We start from the raw sequence: 9,802 nt of genomic DNA, 5'->3' as shown, positions 1-9,802 counted from the left end.
AAGAGCCTCAAATGCTACAGAGAAGACAAGTGGGACAAAGACTGGAACTGTCCCCACATTTTAGTGACACAGAAGTCTAAAGACCTTGAGTGGAGCAGCTGCATACAGCCATCAGAAGTCATCCTGCAGTGGGTAGAGGAGCATGAGGGGCCAAGAGGCGAGCCTGCCCGGTAGGCCAGAACAATACAGGGGTGGGAAGGGTGGTTTGAATTAGATACCAATTTAAAAATGAGTGAGGGGCTACATGGTCTTTCAAATGTATTTAAAGGAGTATGAAGCATAAAAAGTTGAAATCACAGCTGTAGACAACCCCTTCTGAAAAATGGCTGTGAATGAGAGAAAAAGGAGACGGCAGGGCCTAGACGGGATTAGGGAACTTACTCCAAGATAGAGAGTTGAGCACGTTCATAGGCTTATGTGGCTGGGCCAGTGGGAGGAGGAGGGGGTCCAATAGGCTTGACAAGAGATAATGAGTGGAGCCCCAGGGAGGCCCATGTTCCCAAGCCTGGCTGCACATCAGAATCACGCGGACGGCTTTCTCAAAATTCACATCTGGGCCCACCCCAGAACTACTCACTCAAACTTTCCAAAGGTTGAGCCAAAGAATCTGGACTTTAAATAAGTCCCTTGAATAGCATTAAAATATACAGCAATTATCTAGGACTAAAACTAACAAAAGATGTGCAGAAAGCATAGAGAAAAATGTTTAATTAACTGAATAAATGTGTGCGTATACACCTGAGTACACACACATACATACATTACACATACATATAGATCGTTTTCAAGGATGGAAGACAAACTTCCAGGGCACAAACTTCCAGTTATAAAATTAACAAGTTCTGGGGAACTAATGTACAACATGGTGATTATAGCTAATAATACTGTGTTATATACTTACATGTTGCTAAGACATAGATCTTAAATGTTCTGACCACACAAAAGAACTGGTAATTATGTGACAAGATGGAGATGTTAGCTAATGCTGTCATGGTAATTATTTTGCAATATATAAATGTATCAGATCAATGAGTTGTATACCTTAAACTTACACAAGGTTATATGTCAATTATACCTCAATAAAGCTGGAAAAAATAATTACTTTAGGTCCCCCTATCCTATACCTTCTCTTTTTAACATGTGCATCTTTTAAAAATAATAATAACAAAAGGATTAGAAGATTCCATGTTAAATAATTTATTGATTTATAGATTCAATGCAATCAAATTAAAATCCATTAAAAATGTTTTTTTTTTTCATGCTGGAGAGGGGGAAGAATGTGACAGCTTGATTCTAAAATACATATAGAAATGAAAGCACCAAAAATAGCTTCCTAAAAAAGAACAATATAGGAATATTGCTCTACTGGAGCAATAAGACTTTTAATAAAACTACAGTGATTTGGAGAGGGTAATATTTGTACAAGGAGAGACAGATTGAGGAAAAGGCTAAAAACTGACACTTGGGTTGTGATTCGTGTGTCACTAAAGAGCACAAGGAAAGATGAGCCTTTCAGTAAACAGATCAAGTGTTCATAAGGGGAAAAAGAGAAACCGGACCCTTACCTACACCATAAACAAATCCCAGGTGGGTTGTCATTATATGGAGGGCAGAACAATAAAGATTATTATAAAAGATAATAGAAAGTGAAAGAGAAGATTTAGGACAAAAACCTCAGAGTGGTAACAGATTTCTTTTCATGACACAAAAGCACCAATCTTAAGTGAAAAGACCGACAAATTTGGTTTCATTAAGATTAATAAATACTCTCCTCCCACTGGTTCAGCTATGGTGGCCATGAAGACCCCAAACGCCAAGGCCAAGGTGACCCGAGCCTATGCAGTGTTGGTGGTCATCATCAGTGAGGCCCAGGAGTTGCGGGACATGCTGAGAACCAAGTTGGGGCCTAAAGCCACCATGAAGATGCTTGTTTCTGGTGCCAGAGACATCGAACTTACCAAAGATGGCAACGTACTGCTTCAAGAGATGCAAATTCAACATCCGACATCTTCTTTAATAGCCAAAGTAGCAACGACCCAGAATGACATCCCTGGTGATGGTACCACTTCCAACGTCCTGACTATCAGAGAACTGCTGAAACAGGCAGCTCTCTGCACTTCCGAAGGTCCTCATCCTGGAATAATAACAGAAGGATTAGAAGCTGCAAAGGAAAAGGCACTTTAGCTTTTTGAATAAGTCAAAGTAAGCAAAGAGGTAGACAGGGCAACACTCATGGATGTGGCCGGAACATCTCTGTGCACTAAAGTTCATGCTGAACTTGCTGATGTCTTAACAGAGGCTGTAGCTGACTCCATTTTGCCATTAAAAAACAAGATGAACTTATTGACCTTTTCACAGTTAAGATTATGGAGATGAAACGTATATCTGAAACCAATATAAGCTTCGTCAGAAGTCTTATCTTGGACTGTGAGGCACCACATACTGATATAAAAAAACGAATGAAAGATGCATACATCCTTGTATGCAGTGTGTCATTAGCATATAAAAAAACAGAAGTGAATTCTGGTTATATGTAATATATACATATATGTATGTATGTATGTTTATATGTATATAAAACAGTGCAGAAGAGAGAGAAACTGGTAAAAATGAAAGGAAATTCACCGAAGATGAAATTTAAAAAATAATAGAACTGAAAAAGTCTGTGATGACTCAGATAAAGGATTTGTTGTTATTAATCAAAAGAGAATTGACACATTTTCCTTAGATTTTCTTGCAAAAGAAGGCATTGTAGTTCCGTGCAGAGCTAAAAGGAGAAATATGGAAAAGCCGACTATTGCTCGTGGTGTGATAGCTCTAAATACTTTTGATGGTCTAAATCCTGATTGTCGAGACATGCAGGACTTGTCTGTGAGTATACGTTGGGAGAAGAAAAGTTCACCTTTATTGAGAAATGTAACAATCCTCTGGTCAAAGGACGAGAAACATACACTCACTCAAATCAAAGACACAACAAGAGATGGCTTGAGGGCTGTTGAAAATGCTGTTGCTGATGGCTGTGTAGTTCCAGGTGCTGGTGCAGTGGACGTGGCCATGGCAGAAGCCCTGATAGAATATAAGCCCAGGGTAAAGGGCAGGGCCCAACTCGGAGCTGACTCATTGCTCATCATTCCCAAGGTTCTTGCTCAGAATTCTGGTTTTGACCTTCAGGAAACACTAGTTAAAGTTCAAGCAGAACATTCGAATTCAGGTCAACTTGTGGGTGTGGGCTTAAACACAGGCGAGCCAATGGTAGCAGCAGAAGTCGATATATGGGATAACTATATTATAAAGATTATTATAAAAGCTTCTTCGCTCCTGCCCTGTGATTGCCAACATTCTCTTGGTCGATGCAATCATACAAGCTGGAATGCCTCCTCTAAAAGGTGGATTGAAGCTTCCCTTATATCATCTAAATCATGAAGATTCTATAGAGTGATCCTAAGAATACAGCTATGGAATTTTTGTCCAAACTTCAAATAATTTTCAAAGGAATTTTCCTTTCCTTTATGAAAAAAAAAAGGAGATAACCCTGGCACCTATTCAAATCCCAAAGTCTGAAATTATAATTATGGTGTTTTTTTAATTGCAGTCAGTGTATACACATAAAGCAGGCCATTTTTACCCAATGAACAGGATGTTTTTGCTTTTGCTTCAGGGATAAAAATATATGTTAGAAAAGCATGTTATCTACCTTACTAAATATTATTCCTTAAAAAAGACAAAAAAAGGATTGATAAATAATTCCATGTATACAACATTCTAAAACAGGAAAACTACAGCAGTGTTTAGGGAAGTGTACTCAGGAGAAAAAGATCAAGGCACGTGATTGACACAGAAGTCAGGGAGGTGCTTCCCTGTGGAGGGGGTGGGGCTGACAACGTTCTATTTCTTGACCTTGGTGAGGTAACATGGGAGTTGGCTTTATAATAATCCATTAACTTGCACATTTATGTCGTATGCATTTTCCGTATCTATGTTGTCCTTCACATAAAGATTTTAAGAAAAAAATCTTCCAAGTCGTTCTGATCAGCATCGCACTCAGGAACCCCCTCACCTAGAGCCCGGCTGAAACGACACCTTTAATAGTCAGGTCCGTTTCAGGTCATAGACTCCAACCCTGACTCATGAATCTCGGATAGCAATTCACACATCTGAAAAACCCAGGGTACTTTCAGGAATGGCCAGATCCAGATACTCCAACAAGACTTTGCACAGCTTTTCTCACTATCCTATAGGCTTTCGACCCCAGAACAGCCCCCAGAAAGTCCAGGCTATGTCCTGCCAGCTGAACGACCTGAGCAAAAAGAAAATGTCCCCTTCTCTGGAGTCTCAGCAATAGTCCTGGGTTGGCTTTCCTTGGAATGACCATCTGACCATTGCTGTGGCCAGGGTTCTGTAATATGATTACCCAGATGTTCCTGCCCCTGGAGTGGGGGAGGGGAGGGTCAGCCTCAGCTGAACCATATGGGAGAAGAAAATGAATTTTCCTGCAAGGAAAAAGTGGGTGCCATTCATTACCAAGAGAAAAGGGGGAAAGATGCTTGGGCAGAAGAATTGGGATCCACAGGCTGGCAGTTCCCAATGGGGTCAAGGGAGAGGTGTGGCGGAGGAAAGTGGGTAAGTGGGAGAGGAGACTGTCATCAGAGTGGTACGTCTGAAATGTAATTTCAGAGGTGGAGCAGTTTCGGGTGATGACAGGGTCCAGGGTGTGGCTGTGGTGGTGGGTGGCAGGGCTGTCAAAGAGCCAAGACACCAGGGTGTTGGACGTTGGAGAGCCCATGCCCAAGTTCATTAATAAGGGTGAAACCCTAATAAAGCACAGTCGCATGTGATTTGGTCTCAGAATGGTAACTAATACAAGAAATACAATCCAACAGCGTAAAGTAATTAACATGCAATTTCATTCTTTAGCCACACTTCTCAAAGGACTTTGAAAGGAGTTGTATCCATAGTTCACACATAGTCGCACTAATTAAAATCCCCTTTTCCCTCCTCTCTCTTTCCTCATGTTCTGAAGCTGCTCCTCGCTGCTCATCTCAATCTCCATCTCCCACTAAATAAAATCAAAACAAACAAACAAACAAATGTCCCTCCTCCTCCTCCATACCCAGCTCAGTTTAGCCACTTTCCCACATGGAACCATCAGTCTTTCTTAGGAAGAGAAAAGAGATGGAAGAGAAATTGGACTGGCAATTACATGACTCTTTTTGGTGGACCGAGTGGGGAGGGAAAGTCTGGGTCCAGCCTCTCGTTGACCATTTTTGTCTTATTACCAAGAGAGTGACCTAGGAGTTACATAACGGCCCCTGGGAAGACCAGTGTGTGTGTTTGGGGGCGGGAGGTGGGGGCATAGCGAAATGAACAGTTTTTACATATGTGGTCCCCAACTCCATCCCTCTGCCTTGAGAGCCTCCAACTGAGGACCTAGAATTCATGCTGAATAAGCAGAAACAATCAAGGCAAAAACTCAAGCAGAAACCACTTTCTCCTCTCAAGAACAGACCTACTAGTTTTATTGATTTACTTTAACAATAAACATGGATTTGTTTTACTTAGTATAATAAATTGGCAGTTAACATTTTGGGGAAAATATTCCGAGGCTGTCAATGACATTGGTAAATTCTGGACCTTCCACTTCAGGACTAATAAATATTAATGTCAATTTAAATAATAGTGAAGTACCATCTCTCACCCATTAAATAGAAAAAAAGTGAAATAATAAAGCCCAAAGTTAGTGAAGTTATTGAAAAAAAAGTATATCCATACATTATTAGTACAATCCTTTTCAAACAGAGAAGTGGTTTGACAATACTCATTAAATTCCATATAACATTTATTCACAAAATCATTCAAAAAATAAGAATCATACATTCTCACTCCTCACCGCTATCATCCTCCAGGTTTGGCCACAGATTGTCTCATCTTCTCCCCCACCCTCATTTTTTTTTTTATTGTGGTAAAATACAAATAACATAAAATTAATCGTCTTAACCATTTTAAGTGCATAGTTAAGTGATGTTAAGTAATTCATATTATTGTACAATCATCACCACCATCCATCTCCAGAACACTTTTCATCTGAGAAAATTGAACCTCTGTACCAATTAAACAGTAACTCCTCATTCTCCCTTTCTCTCAGTCCCTGGCAACCACCATTTACTTTCTATCTCTATGAATTTGACCATTCTAGGGCCCTCATGTAAATGGAATCATACGGCATTTGTCTTTTTGTGATGAGCATATTTTACTTAGCAAAATGTCTTCGAGGTTCATCCATAGTGTAATATATGTCAAAATTCCCTTCCTTTTAAAGACAATAATATTCCATCGTGTGGTGTATGACACATTTTGTTCCATGCATCCTTTGATGGACACTTGGGCAGCTTCTACCTTTTGGCTATCGTAAATAATGCTGCTATGAACATGGGTGTTCAAATATCTCTTCAAGACCCTGCTTTCAATTATTTTGGATACATACCCAGAAGTGACATTGCTTGATCATATGGAATATTGTCTCATCTTTTTTGGGCGTGGTCTGGCTTCTGGATTAGAGGGTATTAGGAACTTGTAGGGTATTAGCTGTGTGACCTTAGGCGGGTCACTTTCCTTCTCTGAGAGCAGATCCTAGTTTTCAAACAGGCACTCCTGTTGACCACACAGGTTCCCAGGCCCCCTTTACTGGAAGATTCTAATTCAGTGCCTACAGACCAGGAATTTGGAATTTTTTTTAAAAAAAGGGCCTCAGGTGATTTTTGTCATCAAACAGGTTTAGGGATCACAGCATTTCCAAAGGCCTTTGCAGCTCTGACCTTCTGTGACCTCAGTGGTTAAGAGACTCATCTGTAGTCGATGGACTGGGTTCAATTTCTAGTTGCCAGTTACCAGTACCAGCTCAATTTCTTCACTCCCTAAAGGAGGGTGATGACACCAACCACAGGACTGTTGTACGAAGTAAAAGGAAATGAAAGAAAATAAGACTTTAGCATATACTACCTAGTACTCAAAAGAAAGAGAAAGGAAGGAAGGAAGGAAGGAAGGAAGGAAGGAAGGAAGGAAGGAAGGAAGGAAGGAGGGAGGGAGGGAGGGAGGAAGATAGGAAGGAGAAAGGAAGGAGGGAGGAAAGGAAGAAAAGAAGAAAAGAAGAAAGATGAAGTCCTCTAATACATTTGTGCTATTCCCTGCAGTCCAGCAGGGCTGGCTGGCTGGCTGTTGTCCTCCCCAAGTGATGGTTTCCTTTCGCCACCTGGTGGTAAGGCTGAGTTACTGCACTCACACGGTCATTTTCCTCTTCCTCCAACCCATCCTGCCCCAACTCCACACCACCACTTACCCACCCGGTCCCACCTCAAGTTCACCCCATTCAGAAGCCTCAAGCCCCTAGGTGAAGTGGTGGGAGGGCTGGGGGTCCAAGGGTCCCAGCAGCCTCATTCCAGTGATGGTGAGTTGTAGACAACACTCTGCCTCCCTGGATGGTCTGGCGAAGGCCTGACCCTACATGCCACCAGGGCCTGGTCTGTATTGCCCCCTCCTTAATAGTAATGATGGAATTGGATGCCAGCTCTATGCTTGGGACCTTACAGAGATTGTCTTATTCGGCCCTCACAAACCCTGTATAAGGTAGAGGGACTTATGCCTTCTCCGTAGATGAGGAAACTGAGGCTCAGAGAAGTTAAATGATGGGCACAGAGTCACACAGCTTGCAATGATGCGGCCACGTCTCAAACCTGGTGCATCTTAACCTTCGCCTGTTTCCAGCGGTTCCCAACCTTTTTGGCACCAGGAACCAGTGCTCCTATGAGAATCTAATGCCTGATGATCTGAGGTATGCTGAGGCTGCTATGCTAACGCCAAAGAGTAGCTGCAAATATAAAAGAAGCTTTGCTCCCTCGCCTGCCAGTCACCTCCTGCTGTGCAGCCGGTTTCCTAACAGGTCCTGGTGCTGGTCCATGGCCTGGGGGTTGGGGACCCCTGTCTAAGCCCCAAGGCCTCTAAGATAGTCGATGTGAAATTCACCCGGGGAGCCTTACAGTATGCCAATGTCTGGGTTAATTAGTCTGATGCCACTTGAACGCTGGGGCTTTGTAAAACTCAGGTAAGAATTTTAGTGGGCTGCTCTAAACTCACCCCTTCTGTTTTCTGTATCTTAGGGCTCTGCTTTCTTCTCTGGGGGTAAGAGCAAACTTGGGATAAGCACCCTTCACCCTTCATGGCCCCACCCGCAGGTCAGCCCCCAGCCTGCAGCAAGAGACCTGGTTCAACCACACCTAGGATGGTGGAGGGTGGGCTCTGGAGCACATCACCATCTGCCCTGGAGCGAAGCCTGGGAATGTGGAACCCCTAGTTCTGCTAAGTCCTGGCTGTGTGGCCTTGGGCACTTGACTGCGCCTCTCTTTGAAGTTTCCTCACGTGTAAAGCATATATGAAGGTAGCATCTGTTAAACGAGCTAGTACAAATAATAGTACAGTGCCTGGAACCTAGCAAGCTCTCAATAAATGTTATAACTACTGCTAGTATTATTATTCCTGACTCTGACAATAGCTCTCTACGTGGACGACTCTCCAATTAATCAGGGGCAGCAGAACCTTTCTTTTCATTTTATGAACTGCCATTCTCCCACAGGGTGGGGCTATCGATCACAGAGAGGCCCGCCTACAGGTGGGCACGTGATTCCAGCTGGACAATCTCTTGCACTAAACAGACTAATCTAGGTGTAAGCATGTGACTCAATGGAGGCAGTCAGGCCTTGCTTGGGGGTAACTGTCAAAGGTCACCTTTCCCTCCAGCTCCGAGCATGAGAGAGAGATTTGAGGACACCCTTTGAGCCCTGTGTACAGCCGTGCCTAAGGTGAGAATGCTTCTAGCTGGCCCAGCTATGGGGCCAATCAGTTCCTTTTTGAGCTTATGTTAGTTTACACTGGACTTCTGTCACCTGCCATCAGCAGAGTCCTGCCTGGCTTTGGGTAGGGTTCATAGTCTCTGCTCACCCCCAAGGGCCACTGAAATTCAACTGAGATGATGTCCAGTGATTGGCTTTTTATGTGGAGGTTGGGTCCTGAAAGCAATTCTCAAGTCACATTAATTACCCCTAAGTGAAAATTGCATATAGGAAAACTGCCTGGATGATCTCTCGTAGATTAAAAGAGACTAGAGAGATATAACAACCAATGCAAAGTATAGTCCTAGACCTAAAAAAGCCATTATTGGGGCAGGTAGCAAAATGTGAATAGGGTATTCCAGAGTTAGTTACACTATTATTGCAACCTATGTATAAATTTGAAATTGTTTCCAATGAAAAAACTCATAAATTGCCTGTCAGGTAGCGTCCCCACACTACATTCCTGCACCACATTGGACACATGTGGACTTTAAACAAATGGCCAGGGGTGGGGCTCCACCTGCGGTGGAGCGGTCTATATCGCTTCTCCTGAGCTGGCCATTTGGAGAGGCAGGCGTTTAAGGGCTCGTTTGTGCCAGAAATCTGTATCTGTAGACACTGCAAACACTAGGCTCACATTTGTTGGACTAAGAATAAAAGAAAGGCAGGGTCTCCACTCCCAGTTCATAGTACTTCTCTCTGTTTTTCTGTGTGTGTCTCTCTCTCCTCATTCAGTTTTTCAGCACGGGCTCTGGGCCAGGCCCTAGAGAGACAGTTGTGAATAGAATGGACGAAGTCCCTGGTCTCATGGAGCTCACCATCCACAGCCATCCACAGCTACTATGTCATGGCTCCGTTATTCAGAGAAATGTGGAGAATTACCAAAGGGTGAAATAGCATCAGTCTTTTCTTGAGGGCCTCCT

At 42.9% G+C, this 9,802-nt stretch overlaps 1 pseudogene; it reads left to right on the top strand.

Moving 5' to 3' along the window:
• The first annotated feature begins 1,788 nt into the window (after window positions 1-1,788).
• LOC107497873 lies at window positions 1,789-4,342 on the top strand (annotated as a pseudogene).
• Window positions 4,343-9,802: the final 5,460 nt, after the last annotated feature.

This window comes from Rousettus aegyptiacus, unplaced genomic scaffold (assembly GCF_014176215.1).
Source record: "Rousettus aegyptiacus isolate mRouAeg1 unplaced genomic scaffold, mRouAeg1.p scaffold_m13_p_1, whole genome shotgun sequence".
Classification (NCBI taxonomy): Eukaryota; Metazoa; Chordata; class Mammalia; order Chiroptera; family Pteropodidae; genus Rousettus; species Rousettus aegyptiacus.
Note: the sequence above shows the minus strand (reverse complement) of the source record. Positions and strands in the feature narration are given on the sequence as shown.